The sequence below is a fragment of the Hemitrygon akajei genome, unplaced genomic scaffold, assembly GCF_048418815.1.
Source record: "Hemitrygon akajei unplaced genomic scaffold, sHemAka1.3 Scf000070, whole genome shotgun sequence".
NCBI classification, from domain to species: Eukaryota; Metazoa; Chordata; class Chondrichthyes; order Myliobatiformes; family Dasyatidae; genus Hemitrygon; species Hemitrygon akajei.
This window is the reverse complement of record NW_027331956.1, coordinates 3,300,578-3,321,944: the sequence shown is the minus strand read 5'-3', so window position 1 is coordinate 3,321,944 and position 21,367 is coordinate 3,300,578.

Sequence of the window (21,367 nt, the reverse complement as noted above, 5' to 3'; positions counted from 1 at the left end):
ACCGGATGGACTTGATCGCAGACTCCCATTAGAGGATGCTGAAGAGATAATGGATGCATTGGTAATAATCTAATATAGTATTGTAGTCTTTTATCGAGGATGAGGTGACAAGGTATTTGGAGACTAATGTTGAACTAATTCAATGCCAGCATTGATACTGTAAAAGGAAATCGTGCCCAAAAAATCCTTTAGAGGGCTTTGAGGAACTGAAAAGGAGCGGTGGATATAATTTACTTGGATTTTCAGAAGGACTTTGATAAGGTACTACACATGAGGCTACTTCTCACATAATTTGTCAACAGTTTAGATAATGGAATTGATGGCTTTGTGGCAAAGTTTGCGTATGGTATGAAGATAGGTGGAGGAGTAGGTAGTGCTGAGGAAGCAATTCAATTGCAGCAGAACTTAGACGAATTGGAAGATTGGTTAAAAAGTGGCAGAATGAATACAGTGATGGGAAATGTATATTAATGCATTTTGGTCAAAATAATGCGAGTTATTATTTAACTGGTGAGAAAATTGAAATACCGGAGGTGCAGGGGGACTTATTAATCCTCGTGCAAGATCCCAGCACACAAGCTCAGTCTGTGAATCTCTTCCTGATATCAGGGATTTCCCTCCTGTTATCTGTCCATCTCACACTCTTCCGAATCTCAGAAAGTTCTAGCCACGGACTCGCCATTTCCACATCCAGGGTGACAGAGGCTGGAGTGGTGGGGAAGAAAGCAGAGAATTAGAGAATATCCGGGATTGTGGGAACACTCGGACAGCGCGGTCCCAGGAAGTGAGGGGAGTCTCGGGCAGCTCTTGTCAACCAACTTGAGCTAGTCTCATTTACCAGTTATTCCTTTCCACCTTTCTTATCCACGTACCTGCAAAGATCTATTTTTCAACATGTCACTCCACCCAACTCTAGAGTCGATCAAGTTGATCTCTAAACATAGAGATCCCTCTTCGTTGTTCACTGTACCGTGAATGTTAGTGTCATCCACAAACCTACTATCTATGTCACCTACATTCTCACCCAAATCATTAATATGAATGACAAACAACCGCGACACCAGCACCGACTCCCTGAAGGACTGCCTTCAGTCCTCTGTTTAAAATACACTGGGACTGACACTGTAACAGGCAAGACACAGAAGGAGACTGACCTAATGTCAACCATTAGGTTGAATATAGGTGGGTAAATAGGCCAGCACAGAGTTGATAGGCCAAAGGGCAAAAATTCTATACTTTACAACGAATGGCTGTGTGACTTTAAATTAACTGTATGACGAGACTCCACGGACTCCCACCACCAGCCATCCCCCACTACCCAGTCCTTCACTCCTCAGGCAAGGGATCCATTCTCTTTTAATCCTGCCTGCTGAGCCCTGAAAGAATGTTGTGTTTCCCTGAGATCTCCCCTCACTCTTCTGAACAGGGAACAGAGAACATAGAACAGTACAGCACAGGAACAGGCCCTTCGTTCAATTTCAGGATTCATTTGTGAGTGTGAAGTCTGAAATGGGGGAATCAGAATCTGAAACAGGTTTATTATCACCGGCATGTGTCGTGAAATGTGTTAACTAAGCAGCAGTCCATAACATCGAAGTAAAAAACAAAGCAATAAAAATAATAATAAATAATAATTTTACAGTATAGGTACTGTATATTGAATAGATTATATATATATATATATATATAAAAGTGAAGTAGTGTCCAAGGGTTCAATGTCCATTTAGGAAGAGGGGAAGTAGCTGTTCCTGAATCGCTGAGTTTGTGTATTCAGTCTTTTGTATTTTCTACCTGATGGTAACAGTGAGGCTAGGGCAACTCCTGGGTGATGGAGGTTAATAGTGGACGCTGCCTTTCTGAGACACCACTCCTTGAAGATGTCCTGGGTAATTTGTAGGCTAGTACCGAAGCTGCAGTCGACTAAGGTTAAAGTTTTCTGCAGCTTCTTCGTTCCTGTGCACCACCCACCAACCCCCACCTCCACCCCCATACCAGACAGTGATGCAGCCTCTCAGAATGCCCTCCGCGGTACATCTATGGAAGTTTTTGAGAGTATTTGTTGACATTCCAAATCCCTTCAAACTGCTAATGAAGTGTAGCCGATGTCTTGCCTTCGTTATAACAGCATCGGTATGCTGGGACCAGGTTAGATCCTTAGAGATCTTGACACCCAGGAGCTTGAAACTGTTCAGTCTCTCCACTTCTGATCCCTCTACGAGGATTGGTATGTGAACGGTCGTCTTACCCTTTCTGAACTCCACAATCATTTCTTTCATCTTACTGATGTTGAGTGGGAGGTTGTTGTTGCGACACCACTCCACTAGTTGGCGCAACTCGCTCCAATACGCCCTCTCATCATCATCTGAGAATAAGATAAGGATCCCTTTGTCCTATTTTCCACAACCCCATGGCCGGCAGTCCATAATTAGAACAGTGAAGAATTTGTAGGGACCTTTGAGCAACACAGGTCCTGATGAAGGGGTTCAGCCTGAATCGTCGACTGTTTACTGTTTTCCATAGATTCTCCGTGGCCTGCTAAGTTCCTCCAGCAATATGTGTTTGTTGCTCCGCCTTAGATATGCTCAATTTTTTACCGTCCACTGCTGCCTGTGGCAGACTCACTATCCTGGGGCTAAAGGAATTCCTCCTCATCTCTATTCACAATGGACAGCCCTCCAGTCATCCATGATAGGAAACATCCTCCTGACATCAACTCGATCCTTATAGGTTTTAGGGAGATCAGGCCGAGACCCTTCATCGGGACCTGTGTTGCTTGGATTCCAGCATCTGCAGATTTTCTTGTGTTCTATATATAAAGCGGAAGTTCGTAGGTTCCTGATATTCAGGGGAGGAGGCATAAGAACGGCACTGAGAGGGATAACTGATCAGCCATTCTGATATTGTCCCTGCGAGACATTTCTGCCATCGTATTTCAACCATCCTGCACCACAAAACAATTCTGTTTGGCCATCCAATTCCCTGCTGTATCTGCAGTTATTTCTATACAAGAACACCCAGGTCCCTCTGAACATTTCATTCTGACATCATGTAATATGTGCTCTTCATTTCTACTTCCATTCCCGGAACCGATGATCTCACAGAGCCATCAAAGGCTCTTCATATGACACGTCCTTCAGTCCCGGAGTCATTTTCGTGAATGGCCTTTGAAACTTCTCCTGTTTCAGCACATCCTTTCGAAGATGACTGTATCGAAACGGTTCACAACGCCTGACGTGAAACCTCAGCAGTGTTTTATAAAGCCTCACCATTTAATCCTTGCATTTATATTCTAATCTTCCTGAAATTAATGGAGGATCGCGTTTGCCTTCGTCACGACTGACTCAACCTGCAACAAAGCTTTAGAGAATCCTGCACTTGGACTTCCAAGTCCCTCAGCACCTCAGTTGTTGTTGGATATTTGGTCATCCACTTCCCGACAATGTATTTCATCCGTCACTTCTTTGTCCATTCTCCTCACCGGTATCTGTCCTTCCACGGCTCTCTGCCTCCTCAAACTTTCTAAAGTCTACCCACTTGACCACAAAGCCATCAAGGATTTCAGCAAACACGAGGAAATCTGCAAATGCTGGAAATTCAAACAACAACACACACAAAATGCTGGTGGAACGCAGCAGGCTAGGCAGCATCTATAGGGAGAAGCGCTGTCGACGTTTCAGGCTGAGACCCTTCGTCAGGACTAAACAAAAGGAAGAGATTTAAGTAGTGGGGGGGAGGGGGAAATGTGAAATGACAGGATTTCAGCCACAGTATTGACATATAATGTAAAAAGAAACGATCCTAACACAAACCCCTGTCGGCATCAGCCCTGTAATCAGCGGTATCAGCCAGAAAATGCTCCCTGTGTTCCTGCTCTTTGATTCCTGCAAATCAGCCACTGCTTCACCCATGCAATTGAACTTCATGTAACAACATGCTCTCTTCACTTGTTAGGTTTCAAAAGTGTGTTTTTCACCATTCAATCGAGAGTATAATACTTGATTGGAGATATTCGCTCTGCATGTCTGTGACTTGCATGAAGATATGGGTGGTTGCACTTCTGTCCTGACAGAAACGTTCAATGTTTTCTCTTTTCCGTAGTCACTGCCTGGCCTGCTGAGTTCCTCCAGCATTGTGTGTGTGCGTTGGTTGGATTTCCAGCAGCTGCAGATGTTCTCGTGCCCTGTGTGTGGGTGGAATGCTCTGTCTGTCGATGATACAACGATTGGTGGCATTATGGATTGTTTAGAAGGGATACAGCAGGATATATTTCCCTTGCGGATGTGGAGAGAGAATCACCAGATGGGTTTATTGAGAACAAGTCTGTGTCATTGCATCTTTGAAAACCAAATGATAAGAGACAAAACACCGCTAATGATACGACTTTAAACAATTTGACGTACAGAGAAACCTTCGGGTCCAACTCTGTATCCGACGGAAACTGACTCCCATGTTGATGGAGTGACTGAGAAAGCACATGCCATGACGGGCTCTGGAGCGGGGAAAGCTGAGGAAAGCTCCTGATACCAGTTTATGAGACCCTGAGAGTCATAGATTGGGGAGCGAATAGCTGTCATTCTCCGAGAGATAAAGGGTTTCATATCACAGGCCATGAGCTTGAGGTCAGACGGGTAACTTCAAAGGACATGTGTTGGGCACTAATGTAGTCCCAGGGAAAATGAAAGTCGCCACTGCGGCTACTCTGTTGTTTTTATGTCTTTCCATGCACGATTCGAGCATTGCAAACCAGAGCTGCACTAACCCTCTCCACGGAATATGTTTCGAAACACGATTAAATGAATGTCCTTCTAATTCTCTTTGAAGAGCTAAATATAAACGACAATGACTCAATAAGTAGTTACACTGCGTGTTTGTTCATTGGGTTGTGTCTAATCAGCCGAATGGGAGCACTAAGTGATTTAAGCGCGGTTCCGACTGGTGTATAAAAACTCTTTGAATCAGAGCATGCAGACATTTGGGACATTTTGTGCAACCGATCGCTGCTTCACGTAGAAAATGGGATACTCCGCAATTTACAACATCGTCAGAATTTACTGCCCGGTGGTTGCTGCGCTCGGAATTCCGGGTAATGTTATGTGTTTGTGTTACTCTCGGGGTATGGTAGACTAAAAGAACCTCGATTCATTGTTGCATTTGCGGTCCAGTGCATTGGACGGTGAAAAGAAACCTTCACTCTAATTATAATTCTACTTGTAAATCTCGTTAATTAATATGTTTAATCTTACACTGATATATTATTTAGGTGTTTGATACAGTTTTATACTATCGTGGACACAACTGTATGTCAGAAATATTTAAGCATGCTTACAAAACGCGCAGACCGAAACTACCGCACCCACAATGCCGGCGAAACTCAGTCGAACAAGCAGTATTTATGTAGAGGAAGAAATGTTCGAGGAAACCCTTCAGCAGGACTTCATCAGATCAGTTTGCAAAGATACCACTTCGCGTAACATCCTGATAGCGACAGTACTGACTTACCAGATCCGGTCAACGCTGAGCCCGCCCTGTGACGTAATATCTTCCTCTGACGTCCGGCTTTCCCGGCACGATTCCTCTCATAAAATCCTCAAAGTTCACTGTAGGGACGAGGAGACGCGATGCACGTCAGTTATTAAATCCCAAAGTATTATCAGCTGTTCCCGCATCTCCCCGTGTTAAATTACTTCTTCCTCCCCTGTCATCATAAGCTGAAGGAATTTAAATAAAATCGTCTTTTTATGTTCCAGGTGGTTTAGGTTTAAAATCCAAATTAATACATAACCTCTGCAGTATTATTCAGTGAAATAATTAAATGGTTTAACGGTCCCGCGCCCTTGTCTATTTGTTCTGAAATTACATTAAATGTGGCCAACCCTCCGAGGTACCTCGATCCTGAATGTTTCAGTGGATTTACCTTGGTATCTGCCATTGATGTTCAATCAGCGAACGTGACTCTTTCTCATGGGCCCTCCCCGATAGCGGAGAAAACGCAGCCATGCAGATGAAATATGATTTTTCAGAGTAGTCCGTCGGACAATTATTTATCTGTTTCTCCAAAGAAGAATAGGATTCTCCTCAAACCAGCGGCTGCGGCCATTACTCCATTACCTTGCCTTTCCAGCGCGACTGTCTGCTGAAGTGAGGAGTATCATGTGTGTCCTGTTGTATTAACCTCCCGTTCAGTGGCTTCCCCCTTTCTCATTTTCTTTTTAACGATCCCACCAATTATTATTGAATGTGCGGTATTTAATGTTCGGGCATTGCTTTCCAATTCATTTTAACTTTTATGAGCATGCACATTTCCCACGATTAATTCACTGATCACAACTGTCTCGGCAAAGCTCTGTTTAGCTCACCCGTGATGCCCATTCGCAAGTTTGGCATCTCTTTTTTCGTGGGATCTAGTATTCAGGACACATCGCTGGCATGTCCTTTGTTCTGACAGAGAGCGTAGCGTGTGAATATGGATTTAAAATGCATTCAAGACAAGTCAACTTTTTTTGTCATTTCGACCATAACTGCTGGTACAGTGCATAGTAAAAATGAAACAACGTTTTTCAGGACCATGGTTTCGATGACACAGTGCAAAAAAACTAGACTGAACTAAGTAATAAAAAATGAAATCACAGAGAAAGCTATACTAGACTACAGACCTACACTGGACTGCATAAAGTGCACAAAACTACCGGTATTACAATAATTAATAAACAGGACAGTAGGGCAAGGTGTCAGTCCAGGCTTCGGGTATTGATGAGTCTGATGGTCTGATAGTCTGATAGATAGAACTGTTATATAGTCTGTTATATAGTCTGGTCGTAAGAGCCCGAATGCTTCGGAGCCATTTCCCAGACGGCAGGAGGGAGAAGAGATTGTATGAGGGGTGGATGGGGTCCTTCATAATCTTTATTCATGATCTTTATTCGATGTAATTATGAAATAATTTCATTTTAAACAGAAGCCAATTAAATAATCTGTTTTACAGAATTGTAATTACGTCATATTGTCTGAAATTAAAAGCAATCATTCCGCCATCCGTGCCGCTTTCCGCAAGACGCTTTCCTATTAGGGACAGCTCTTGATAACCTCGCCTTCCCTGTCTGGGATACGGCCCGTTAAGAACTACATAACAGAACCGATTAACTGCTGGATGTGTAGCTGGCGAGATGTTAATCGTGTATTACGTGGAATGATACCCTGACGCCAAACTATGACCCGTTCGACTATTGCTCACGGTATGCAAATAAAATCACACGAATCATTCTGCGGTTACCGATGGTATGTTTTAATAATTTATTTCAGTTAATTTAACGGCGATTGTGATCCTGTCCCGCGGGAAGTGCGGTCTGTCCAAATGCATCACTCTCTACCTTGTGGCCATGGCGGTGGCCGATCTGATGGTGGTTATCATTGTTATTATACTACAGAGGATAAATTATATGTATTCATTTGCTAATTTCTTGCTCGTAACTCCGACGTGTTCTCTGCTACATGTCCTGAGTCTCGCCAGCTTGGACTGTTCTGTTTGGTTGACGGTAGCTTTCACTTTTGATCGGTGCGTCGCCATTTGCTGTGAGAAGCTGCGGAACCGATATTGCACCGAGAGAACAGCGACTGTGGTGGTAGCAACAGTGAGTGCAGCGTGTTGTGCCCAGGCAATTCCATATTACTTTTCAATGGATCGATGGCGTTGTGTTTCTACAGCTGAATATTTCACATCACCCCTGTGGAAAGCCTACGAGGTATTTGACATCATCATAACACCGTTACTACCAATATGTTTAATTGTGCTCTTTAATGTTTCAACCGTCAAACGTATCATAGCGACAAATAGAGTTCGTCAGGTACTGCGAAAAAGCAGTGAGAATTGTAATGATCCGGAGATAACAAACCGGAGAAAGTCTATGATACTGTTGTTCGCACTTTCAGCCAATTTCATATTATTTTGGATGCCCTATGCTGTGTATTCTGTGAACTGGCAATCCGAAAATTATTTCTACACCGACAGATATTTCAGCTCACCGCCATTCATCCTGCAGGTATGTGGGTTTATGTTGTCTTCTCTCAGTTGCTGCACCAACACGTGTATCTATGGCCTGACACAGAGAAAATTCAGGGAGGAGCTAAAGAATGGCGTAAAGTATCTGCTTGTAGCGACGGGAAAGATTTGCAAATAAAATGCAAACAGAATTATTCCTTCTTGCAACTTCAAAACTTCAAAACGATTACTTAGAATAGTATTTTATTTGAGCTTCAGCCGACCGTGTTTTGGTATCTCACTGTTCAAACGATTTGCGGAAATAATGCAACAGGGTTTAAATTATTATTATCATCAAGGAATGTAATTCACTCGGATATTGTGAAATTTCAAACCATTGTATTTGATTTCACCGTATCTAAGCCTACGAACAGGAATGAATTTCACCCATTTGGAAGAGTATTTGATTTGAGTTTCAAGCGATTGTTATTTCAGAATCTCACTCTCCAGTCATCCGCGGGTATTAAGGAACAGGGATCAACTTATTAATATCTTCATGGAAAGACTTCTGACTGGGATGTCATAAAACTTCAATAAACTATGGCTGATTACAAGGGATCTGAGTATTTGAACAGGAATTAATCTGATTCGTGCAGTGGGAAAGCTGTTGACAAAATCTCTGCATTGTATTAAAACATACATAATATATAAAATATATTATTGTATAATCCGAAATTCATCATTATTGCCTCGGATTTTATGGCATTTATGTTTCATATTACTATCTCTGAATATCAACATCAGACGGTAAATGCAATATAATAGTTGTAGCATGATTTAGATGTTCTCCCCATCTCAGTAACATTTCCGTGCCAGAATAGTCCGGAATCGCGACGTAACAAGGATCCCTTTATACTTATCAGTCACGAATGTGATGCGATCCGCAGGGGTTTGGTCTTTGTACTTAAGTAATGCTGACGCTTTGAAATACATTAATGCGAGCTGCTTGACAATTGTCATGCTTTGGTCATTAACAGTTGATATGCTTTGGTCATTTGGAGATTGCGGAGGGATGGATTCCGATGGATTCTGGCATTGTACCGGATTTCTGGAAAATTGCAAATGTTACTCTGCCAGTTAAGAAGAGTGGGTGGCAGCAGAAAGGCAACTATGGACTTTTAGCCTGACATCAGTGATTGGGAAGATTTTGGAATCCGTTGTTAGGGATGAGGTTATGGAATACCTGGAGGCACACAAGATAGGCGTAAGCCAGCATGGTTTCCTGGAAGGAAAATCCTTCTTGACTAACGTACTACAGTTTCCAAGCAGGGTGGACAAAGGAGATGCAATAGATGTTGTGTACTTGAATTTTCAGAAAGCCTTTGACAAAGTGCAGCATATGAAGCTGCTTAGCAATATTAGAGCCCATGGTATTACAAGGGAGTAAACAGCATGGATGGAGCTTTGGCTGATTAGCAGAAAGCAGAGCTTGGGAGTAAAGTGATCCTTGTTCTGGCTGGCTGCCCTTTACCAGTGGAGTTCCACAGTGCTCAGTTTTGGGACCGTTGCTTTTTACAATGTATGTCAATAATTTGGACTATGCGATTAATGGACCTGTGGCTAAATTTTCCGATAGTACAGAGATAGGTGGAAGAGCGGTTAATGTTGAGGAAATAGAAAGTTTGCAGACACTTAGATATTTTAGGGAACTGGCAAAGAGGTGGCAAATGCAATACAAACTTCGAAAATGTTTGCCCATACACTTCGTTGGCAGAAATAAACAACCGGGCTATTATTTCGGTGGGGAGAGACTTCATTTCATTTCATTTTCCAATCGTTTTATTGTATAAATGTATGTTTATACAGCAAAAATGTATAAATCAGAGGAGAAATTTTAGCAAGCAGATAATACAAAGTACGCATATATTGTTAAAATCAGATCAGTATAATGTTACGCTGTTACATATACAATATAATCAAGAAACTCCTTTTAACAAATTGTAAAAAAAATTGGAAATTTTATTTAATAAACGGAAAAAAAACACTAAACTAAACTGGAGCAAAAAAAAAGGAACAAAAAAGGAAAAGAAAAGAAAGGTTGGGCAGTCCATTTGAGGATAAAATTAGAAGAAAGGGAAAGAGAGAAAACATCCTTCCAGTCACCTCCGAACCTTCGCAGATAAGGATTTTCCCTAAAGAGAATAAAGAAAAATAAATAAATAAAAAAAAAAAATTAAATAAATAAATAAATTAAATCATATGAAAAATTGAATAAAGGGTCGTCAGACTTGCTCAAAATTAAACGATGCATTTAAACGTCCGGCTTCTAATTCTCTCCAAACTGAAACATGACGTAATGTAGGAGAGCAAATAAAAACAGTATGGGGATTAGAATCCTTCCAGTATAACAAGACAGCTCTCCCAGCCAGTATAGTTGAAAAGCCCATCACATGTTGAGTGGAAGCAGAACCTCTACCTGCTCCTCTGGAATAATCTCAAAAATTGTCGTAAGTGAATTGGGTTGAACATCCACATCTATAACATTGGATAGTATTATAAATGCATCCCTCCAAAAATCATTTAAGCTTACACGGCACCAAAACATATGAGTCAGAGTAGCCACCTCTGCGTTATATTTGTCACAAATAGGGCTTATATTAGAGAAAATAAAAACATGCACCAATTTATCTTTGACATACGGGCCCTGTGTACTATCTTAAACTGAATTAAGGAATGGCGTGCACAGATAGATGAATTATTAACTAGATAATAAATTTGACTCCATTGATCACCTGAAAGTGAATGTTGAAGTTCTATTTCCCTGGTGCGTTGAACCCTATCATTAGGCGACATGCGAGCATTCAGTAACTGTTTATCAATTATAGCTATTTAGAGAGACTTCAAATTTCAGAATTGTAAAGGGAAATTGTGAGTCCATGTGCAGGATACCCTAAAGGTTAACCTCCAGGTTGAGTCGGTTGTGAAGAAGGCGAATGCAATGATAGCATTCATTTTCAGAGGTTTAGGATATAAGAGCAGGGATGTCATGCTGAGGCTCTATAAGGTACTCGTGTGACCACACTTGGCACATTGTGTGCAGTTTTGGGCTCCGTATTTTGGAAAGGATATACTGACATTGGAGAGGGTTCAGAGAAGATTCACGAGAATAATTCCAGGAATGAAAGGGTTACCGTATGGGTGACGTCTGGCAGCTCCGGGGTGTATTCCCTGGATTTCAGGAGAATGAAGGGGGATCTCAAAGAAACTTTACGAATGCTAAACGGCTTGAAAAGATTAGATATGGCAAAGTTATTACCCATGGTAGGGGAGTCTAGGACAAGAGGGCACGGCTTCAGGATTGAAGGACGTCCATTTAGAACAGAGATGCGGAGAGAGCACTTCAGTCAGAGGGTGGTAAATCGGTAGAATTTGTTGTAGAGGGTAAGTCATTGGGTGTATTTAAGGCAGATATAGATAGGTTCTTAATTAGCCAAGGCAGTGGAGTGGGGGTGACCGGAAGAATTGGATCAGCCCATGATTGAATGGCGGAGCAGACTCGATGGTCCGAATCGCCTCCTTCTCGTCGTATATCATGTAGTCTTATGACAACAAAAAACTTGAAACATGCTCCTCTGAGCTTATCGGTTGGATCAAAAGACTCCAAGATATAGGGGAAGAAGTAGGCCCCTTTCCCATCGAGTAGGCTCCGCCATTTTATCATGACTGGTGCCATGATATCTTGTGACCAAAATTCTACTCCCTTCTCACCATATCACTCATGCCCCTTACCGATTAAAAATATGTCAACTCTGCCTTAAATATACATAAAGACTAGTCCTCACAGCTCCCTGCGACAAAGAATTCCACAGATTCCCCACGCTCTGGCTGCAGAAACTCCTCCCTATCTCCATTCTAAAAGGAAACCCTTCCTTTCTGGTACTGTGTCTTCTGATCATAGACTCGACCACCGTAGGAAACATCCTCTCCACATCCACTCTATTGAGCCCTTTCACCATTCAACAGGTTTCCATTAGGGCAGCATTGATTCTTCTGAATTCCGCTGACTAGAGATCATTTTCGGGAAATTCCTTTGAACCCTCTCCAGTTCAGCACATTCTTTCTAAGACAGTGTACCGGGAACTACTCACAGGAAGTGAAACCTCACGAGTGCTTCTAAAGTCTCAGCATTACATCCTTTCTTTTATATTCTAGTGTTCCTGAAACGAAGGTTAACATCCCGTTTGCCTACTTCAGCACAGGCACAAACTGCATCTTAACCCTGACGAAATCATGCCCACGGGCTGCCAGGTCCCTTTGCGACTCGGTAGTTTTGTATCTTCTCTCCATTTAGAAAATCATCAACCTTTTCATTTCTTCTAACAAAGTGCATGACCATAAACTTCCCGATATGTATTCCATCTGTCAATTCTTTGCCAGTTCTCCTAATCTGTTCAAGTCCTTCTTCAGCCTGTCTACCTCCTCAAAACTACCTGCCCCTCCATGATCGTCTGCAACCGTTGCAACAAAACCATCAATTCCATCATCCAGATCATTGATATGCAACGTAAAAAGAATTGACCCGCAACAGACCCCTATGAACACAATTGGACACTTGCAGCTAACGAGAACAGGCTTCCTGTATTCTCCAGCTTTGCCTCCTGCCAGTTAGCCGATGTGTTATCCATGCTCGAATCTTTTCTGCATTACCGCGATCGCATGGCTTGTTAAGAGGCCACACGCGTGACACTTTGCCGTAGACATTCTGAGCATCAAGCGCACATTCACCGACTCACCTCGGTCTGTGCTGCTTGTCATTTCTGCCGCGAATTCCAAAAGGTTTTCAGGTAAGATTTTCCCTTGAGAAAACTCTGCTGCCTACGGCCTATTTTATCATGTGCCTTCAAGTGATCAGAGACCTCACCCTGCATCATCGTCCCCAGCAGCTTTCCACACACTGAGGGCAGACTAACTAGCCTATGTTTCATTTCTCCTGCCCCTGTCCCTTCCTGAAGAGTGGAATGACATTTGTAATTTTCCTGTCTTCCGGAGACATTGCAGTCTCCAGAGATTCTGAAAAGATCATTATTAATGCTTCCGCGATCTCTTCAGCCGCCTCTTTCATTCCCCTGGTTTGTGCACCATCTGGTCCGGGTGGCTTTCCTGCCTTCCGCAGATCTCCTTTGTTGTCTATACCGAAGGAGGGAACACAAGACTAATTAATCAACCCCCGTGAATACTGACCACATTATGAACCGGAAGCCAATGCGACTGGGCGATCTGATATCCGGGTACAGGAGAACTCACAGGATCACTCCGAAGTTTGCTGGTTAACTGGAACCGACGCTCTGTAGACAGAAACTTCTTCCTCCGTCAACAGAGATGTTCCGAGATTCCTTTTCGCTTCGTCTACTCCTTGCGTCAAGCACTGGCTGGAGGAGACTCACTCATTGTGCTCTCAGTTTTTGGTAGTGAAAACAATATTCACCAACATGATTTATTGACTGAGTAATTGATCCAGAGAACGATTTGTCAGTCACGGACCTGCGCAGAGTGTTGTTGATTGTAAATCCTTCCGGAACCTTCTTCAAGGAATCGGGATACCCTTCCGCTATCATTGTTGTTGCCCTAACTCGCATCTTCTCCATGTCACCGCCACCCGTCCCGAATACATCCTCACTCCTCCCCAACAGGGATACAGTTTACCAAGTACTTACCTGCCACTCCATGAGCTTCCGCATCCAGCACATCATTCTCCATCACTTCCGCCTATTCTCCCACCAATCGTATCTTTACTTGCCCTCTCCCGCACCACTCTTCGTTTTCTAGTGGGACCACTCTCTCTGTGATTCCTTCGGCAACTCTTCCCTACCCACCGATTTCCCTTCTGGCACGTATACCAGCAGTGCTACCCCTGCCCATTCAGGCCCCCAGACAATATTCCCAGGTGAGGGAACACGTCACCTCGCCCAATCTATCGGTGCCATCCATTATATTAGGTAGTTCCGTTGCAGGCATCTCTACATCGGTGAGACCGACATAGTTTGGGGGACCGCTTTGAGCAACTCCTTTGCCCCATTCATAATATACAGGATTTCGCACTGGTCGAGCATTTGAATTTTATGACCCATTTCCATTCCGACATGTCGTTTCACCCCCTCCTCTCATGCCGCAATAAGTAAAATTACTGATTGGACACCTCATATTCCGACCGGTTAGTGACCAACCAGTAGGAATAAACACTGATTTTGTTAATCCAGTGACTTTTAAAATCCTCTTCCCTCTCTGTTTTATTTTTATCATTCCCCGTCTGGATTCCCCCTTGCCTCATCTCTTCACGTCACCTACGTTGCGCCTCTCTCGTCTCCCCCTCTTTCTCTTTCTCAACTCCCCTTTCCCATTCTTCAACCCTTTACCTTTTGCGCCTATTATCTCCCAGCTTCTCACTTCATTCCTCTCTCCAATTATCCCACCTTTACCCTGAACGGTCTCATCTTTTAACTGCTAGCTTGTACTCATTCCATCCACCTTCTTCCTACGGTCTCTTCCCCCTTATTTCCCGTCCTGCTGAAGGGTCTCGAGTCGAAACGTCGCCGCTTTATTCTTCTCCATGGATGCCGGCTGACCTGCTGAGTTCATTCAGCATTTTGTATGTTTCTCTGATCTATGTGCCAGAAATTTCCATCTTCGCCCGTCATCCATCTGCCAATTAGCCTTTTTTTGTATTTATGAGACCAAATGGCCAGAAGACAAACGAGCAGAGTTATACCATTCGGCCCATCATGACTGCTATCCTATGCAATCATCGCTGATCCAATTTTTCCACTCTTCAGCCACACTCCTTCCCTCTGATCCCTCTTCCTCCCCTCACCTTGCTCTTCCTGAACGTCCCAACACCTCCCCCTCCAGCGACCTTCCACACTTTACCCTCCTCTGAGCCCAGCCACAACCCTTGCCGTGTCTTCACCATCCCCCGTCCCCATCCCATTTTCACTCTGCCTCCTCTTCCAGCTGCCTATGACCTCTCTCATGATTTGACCTTCTCCTACTACCCATTGTGCTTTCGCCTTACATTCCTCTTCACCTTCCCTGCCTATCCCCTCCCTGCTTCCCCTCCCCCACCCCTTGATCTTTCCTCTTACTGGTTTTTCTCCTGGCACCTACCACACTTCTCCTCCCCATCCTCCCCCCCGCCTTCTTTATAGGGCCGCTGCCACTTCTCTCTTCAGTCCTGATGAAGAGTCTCGGCCCGAAACGTAGACTGCTCGTTTCCACGGATGCTGCCCGACCTGCTGAGTTCATCCAGCGTGTTGTTCCTGTGCATTTGCCTTCCTCACCGACGACGCAACCTGCAAGTTAACCTTCAGGATGTTTTGCACAAGGACTTTCAAGACTCATTGCAGATTCCTGTATTCTCTGATTCCTGTATTTTCTTTCCATGTCGAAAACTGTCTACTCATTTACTTGTTCCACCAGAGTGCATAACCATGTATTTACCAGCGTTATATTTCATTTACCACTTACCTGCCAAGTACACCATAACGTTCTCTTAACAATTGACTCAAACATCTCCCCAACCATTGAGTTCAGGCTGACTGGCCTATAATTGTCTTTCTGCTGCCCCTGTCCTTTCCTAAAGAGTGAAAAGACATTTGCAATTTTACAGTCCGCCGGAAACACGCTGGACCTCAATGTTTCCTGAATGACCTATACTAATGCCTCCACAATCTCCAGGGTGCAGATAATCTGATCCGGGTGACCCTGAATGACCTATACTAATGCCCCCACAATCTCCAGGGTGCGGATCATCTGATCCGGGTGACCCTGAATGACCTATACTAATGCCTCCACAATCTCCAGGGTGCGGATCATCTGATCCGGGTGACAAATGAACTTCTAGGTTTTTGAGCACCTTCTCATTTGTAATAGTAACTGCGTTCACTTCTATTACCTAACCCCCTTCAACCTGTCTTCCGCAGTGAGGACTGATGTAAAATACTCATTTAGTTCATCTACCAACTCGTTGTTCCACTTTATTCTGTCTCAGACCTCATTATCTGGCAGTCTTACATCCATTCTGATTTCTCTTTTATTTTTCAATGTTTAGTTTTCTAACCAACTTGATAGTGCATGCTAGCTTGCTTTTGACAAATTTTGCAATTTGAATATTTATTACTTTTTTCGAATTCATCTGTCCTGTATCTTCCTCGTTTTTCCCGGAAACCCCTGCAATTTCAGCTCCGCTATCATCCCTGCCTGTTCTGCCCGCCTTCCAATTTACTTTTGATAACTCATCTCTCATAGGACTGTAATTTCCTTTACACCGCTGAAGTACTGTGACGTCAGACTTGTGCGATCATCTTCTATTCAGAAGTCAGCCCGAGTCCACAGCACTTTAGTGAACTTTTGCCAGTACCTGATTCTACGAAGTTCTTTAAGTTCAAAATGAGGCGGAGAAACCCTCGTGGTTCCCCCTGTGGCAGGGAAGGGTATAGTTAGGCAGTGCATAAGGGACTTGGTAGTTAGCTGTACAAAACAGAAGATACTGTGGCCACAAAAGAGACGCAGGATGCTGCCTTGCCTCCCAGGTGCAAGGGTCCAGATATAATCGAGCGGCTGCAAGATGTTCCGAAGGGGAAGAGTGAACAGCCAGAGGTCGTGGTGCATATTGGCACCAACGTCGTTGTAAAAAAAAGGGGAAGAGGTTCTACAGGCGGAGTATATAGAGTTAGGAAATAGGGTGAAGAGAAGGACATACAAGGTCATAATTTCTGGATTACTCCCAGTGCCATGGGCTAGTGTATCTAAGAATGGTACGATAGTACAACTGAATGAAAAACTGAGGAGACGGTAAAGGGGGCAGTGGTTTAAGCTTCTATTAATGGAACATATTTTGGGCAAGTGTGACCTGTAGAAGAGGGTCGGTTTGCAGCTGACCTGGAGGTGAAGTAATATGCTGGACAAATGCTGGACTAATTTGTTGACTAATGCTACTCGGGAGGATTAAACTGGTATTGCAGGGGGCCGGGAATCGGAACACCAGGTCACTTTTTGAAGGACTGCACACAAAGGTAGTTATCAGTACGGCCAGGCAAAATCAAATAAATAGGTATGATGAGATATATAGTTTGAATGGTGTGTATTTGAATGCAGGGAAAAGTTGATGAACATAGAACATGGATCAGTGCATGGAGCTACAATGCTGTGGCCATTACAGAGATTTGGTTGAGAGATGGGCAGGGATGCGTAATTAATAAATTTTTCAAAAGCTGGAGAAGGAAGTAGAAGAGGTGTGAGTTGCACTACGAATCAGGGAGAATATCACAGCCGCACTCAGGGGAGACGTAGTGGAGGGTTCAGACACTGAGTCCATTAGAGTAGAACTCAGGAACGGAAAGGGTTTTGGGATTTTACTACTGCCTGCTGTTGGATAATGAGTCTATTCAGATGCCCTCTCAGTGGGTGAGCAGTAAGGTGACAGAGACCACAACTCCCTCACTTCCAAGATAGCGACAGATAAGGATGGGGTGTTTGTAAACTGGAAATTACGAGGGTATGAGGCAGGAACTAAGAGCAGTTCGTTGGAAGTAACTTCTCTTCTGACAAATCCACATCGGACATGTGGAGAGTGTTTAAAGAATTAATTGCACCGAGTACAGGAACGTTATCTGCCTGTTAGAGGGATGGACAGGGATGGAAAGAGAAGAGAAATTTGGATGCCCACAGAGGTGAAGAATTTAGTCATGAAGATAAAGCAAAATATGTTATGTTTTGGAAGTTAGGATCAAATGGAGTATCTGAAGATTATACAGAATCCAGAAAAGAGCTAAAAAAAAAAGTAATTTACGAAAGCCAAGAAGAGCCATGAAACGTCCTTAGCAAGTAGAATTAAAGTGTATCCCAAGGCACTCTATACATATATCAAGTCAAGAGGATAACTGGGGAGAGGATAGGACGCCTCAAGGGTAAAGAGGGAAACACTTGCTCGGATGTGGAGAATATGAGTAAAATACAAAATGTGCACCTTGCTTCAGTATTGCCCAAAGGGAAAAGACGTGGACAAGTAGACAGTGCTGCAAGTATAACAACGTTCGGGAGTTTGGAGGTCAAGGAGGAGGAAGCATTGATTCTCCTAATGAGTATTAAGGGTAATAACATCTTGGGGCCTGAAGGTGTTTACGCCATGTTTTGAGTGGAAGAAGAGGCGAGATTTCTTTGGTATTGACGAGTAGCTTCGTATCATTCCCAGGCACAGACGTGGACCCAGAGGACGGGTGAGTGGTGAATGTTATACCTGTATGTACGAAGGGAACAAGGGAAAATCCGGAGAACTGTAGAGCGGTAGGTCTCATGTCAGTTGTACGGAGATTACCACAGAAACCTCTTCAAGATATTATACTTGAGCTTTCGGAAGCCAGGGCCGAATTAATGAGAGCCATTATGTCTTCGTGTGAGACAGGTCCTGTCTTAACAACTTGGTTGAGTTTTCTATCACATTGACAAAAAGTGATTAATGAAAGTAGAACAGAGAATACCGACTACATGGATTTCACTAAAGCATTTAACAAAGTCCCTCTTGATAAAAGCCCGAGAGATGTATTTGAAGTGACTTATTCGAGCTGAAGGTCTGTAATTAGTGTTGTTCTGCAGGGATCCGTGCTGGGGCCTCTGCTGTTTGTGAAATATTAGAATGACCGGGATGAGAATGTAGATGGGTGGTTTAATAAGTTGTTTTTTTTTTTTTTTTCTAAATTTTATTTAATTAAATTTTTAAATGATTACAAGTGAAGAAAAAAGGATATGTGACCCTTCCCCCCTCCCCTTAATCCCTCCCCCCCTAACTTCCCTATATAAAAAAAAAATTAAGAAAGAAAGAAAAGAAAGAAAGAAAGAGTGCCTGGTTGTTGGAAGGTCTCCACATGCTCCATGGAGTTCTTAATAACTTTAGTATATGTATTTATTTCTTTCCCCAAGTAGACATTAATTTTCTCTTCAGAGCACCTATATATTTAATCCTGTCTTTTGTAAATAAGGGCCCCAGATTTTCAAAAATGTTTCATATTTATCTCTTAAGTTATAAGTAATTTTTTCTAATGGAATACAGCCATAGATTTCTTTTTTCCAACAATCTATACTTAAATATGTATCTGATTTCCAAGTAATTGCAATAGTCTTTTTGGCTACAGCCAAATTGCTCTAAAATTCAACCTTTTTGGACAAATTTAAGACTTTTATTGGAACAAATTACGGGAATAAAACTTCCTCATAATCCAATATTACTTTTACTAGGTGATATTGAAGGGACAAAACCAAAACTCAAACTTAATAAATATCAGAAAGAATTTATAAAAATTGTTTAATAAGTTGTTGAATGATACCAAGAGTGGTGCAGTTGTGGACTGTGAAGAAGACTGGCAAATTATACAGCGCAATGTAGATCAGTCCCTGATAAGGACAGTGAAATGGAGAAGGAGCTGATCACAGATAAATGTGAGGTTTTGCACCTTGGTAGGCCAAAAGCAAGTCAGTAAAGTTTAGGGGTAAGACCCTTAACAGTGTTGCTGAGGTGGAAGTTTACAGCTCCCTGAGAGTGACGACACAGGTCAATCTGTGGTTAAAATGCTGATCAAATGATTGCTTTTATTATCTGAGGTATTGAGCTCAAAGTTCAAGAGGTGATGTTGCAGCTTTAAAAAGACTCAGGTTAGGCCACATCTGGAGCATTGCATATCATTCCTGTTGTCCCAGTACAGGAAGGATTTTGAGGCATTGGAGGAGGAGTAGAAGATGTTTAACAGGATGCTGTCTGGTTTAAAGGGCATGTGCTAAGATAAGTGGCCTGACAAACTTGGGCTGTTTTCTTTGGAGTAGCAGAGGCTGAGGAGAGATCAGATAGAGGTTGTAACATTATGCGAAGCACAGATCGAGCAGACACGACTGCGACATCTTTTTCGCAGGGTGGAAATATCTGATACACTGAAGGCGAGAGGGGGGTAATTTGAAAGGTGATGTGAGGGGTATGTCTTTTTACTCAGAGAGTGATGGAAGCCGAGTCTGGTGGTGGAGGTAAATACATTATGGGCTTTTACGGGACGTTGAGATTGGTACATGAATATGAGGGGGATGGAGTGAGTGAGTGTGTAGGTCAGAAGGGGTAGTTTTTGGGGGTTAACTGAATTTTTCTTCAGATGGTTTGGCATTATATTATGGGCCAAACGGTCTGTTCCTGCGCTGTACTGTTCTCGGATTTGTTCCGTTTACTGTGAACCGGTATGACAGAGCTCACCATAATCCAGCAGGTTTACAAGTAGAAGGTCCGGATGGAGTACATGGTAAGACTCTGAAAACCTGTGCCAACTAACTGACGGGAGTATTCAAGGACATCTTTAACATCTCACTGCTGCGGGCAGAAACTTCCACTTATTTCAAAAAGCCAACATTTATACCAGTGACTGGACAGAATAACGTGAGTTGCCTTAAAGACTATCGCCCAGTGGCACTAACATCTGCAGTGATGAAATGCCTTGAGAGGCTGCTCATGACTAGACTGAACTCCTGCCTCAGCAGAGACCTGGATCCGTTGCAGTTTGCTGTCGCCACAATAATTCAGCGACAGATTCAACCTCAATAGCTCTTTACACGGTTTCAGACCACATGGACAACACAAACACCCGTGTCAGGATGTTGCTCATCGACTATTGCTCAGCATTTAATTCCCATAATCCTGACTGAGCAGTTGCAGAATTCGGGCTCTGTTCCTACGTCTGCAATTGGATCCTTGACTTTATATCTGGAAGACCACAACCTGTGCGGATTGGTTATAACATCTCCTCCTCGCTGACGATCAACACTGGCGCACCTCAGCGGTGCGTGCTTAGCCCACTGCTCTACTCTCTCTATACACACATGACAGTGTGGCTCGGCATAGCTCATTTACCATCTATACACTTGCTGATGATACAACGATTGTTGGTGGAATCTCAGGCGGTGACGAGAGGGCGTACAGGGGTGAGATATGCTAACTAGAAGAGCGGTGTTTCAGTAACAACCATTCACTCAGAGTGAGTACGATGAAAAACTGATTATGACGTTCGGAACGGTAATATGAAGGAACACATACCAATCCCCATAGGGGGATCAGAGGTGGGTGTCAAGATCTCTGAGGATCTATCCTGGTCCAGCATATCGATGCACTTATAAAGAAGGCAATACAGCAGCTATACTTCATTAGGAATATGAAGAGATTTGGTATATCAACAAATAACTTCTAAAGATGTACCATGGAGAGCATTCCAACGGGCTGCATCACTGTCTGGTATGGAAGAGCAGTAATGAGTGCCATTGCTAATAGAAAGGAAAAAGTTCTAGGTAAACTCAGAGATCTTAAGGTGGATA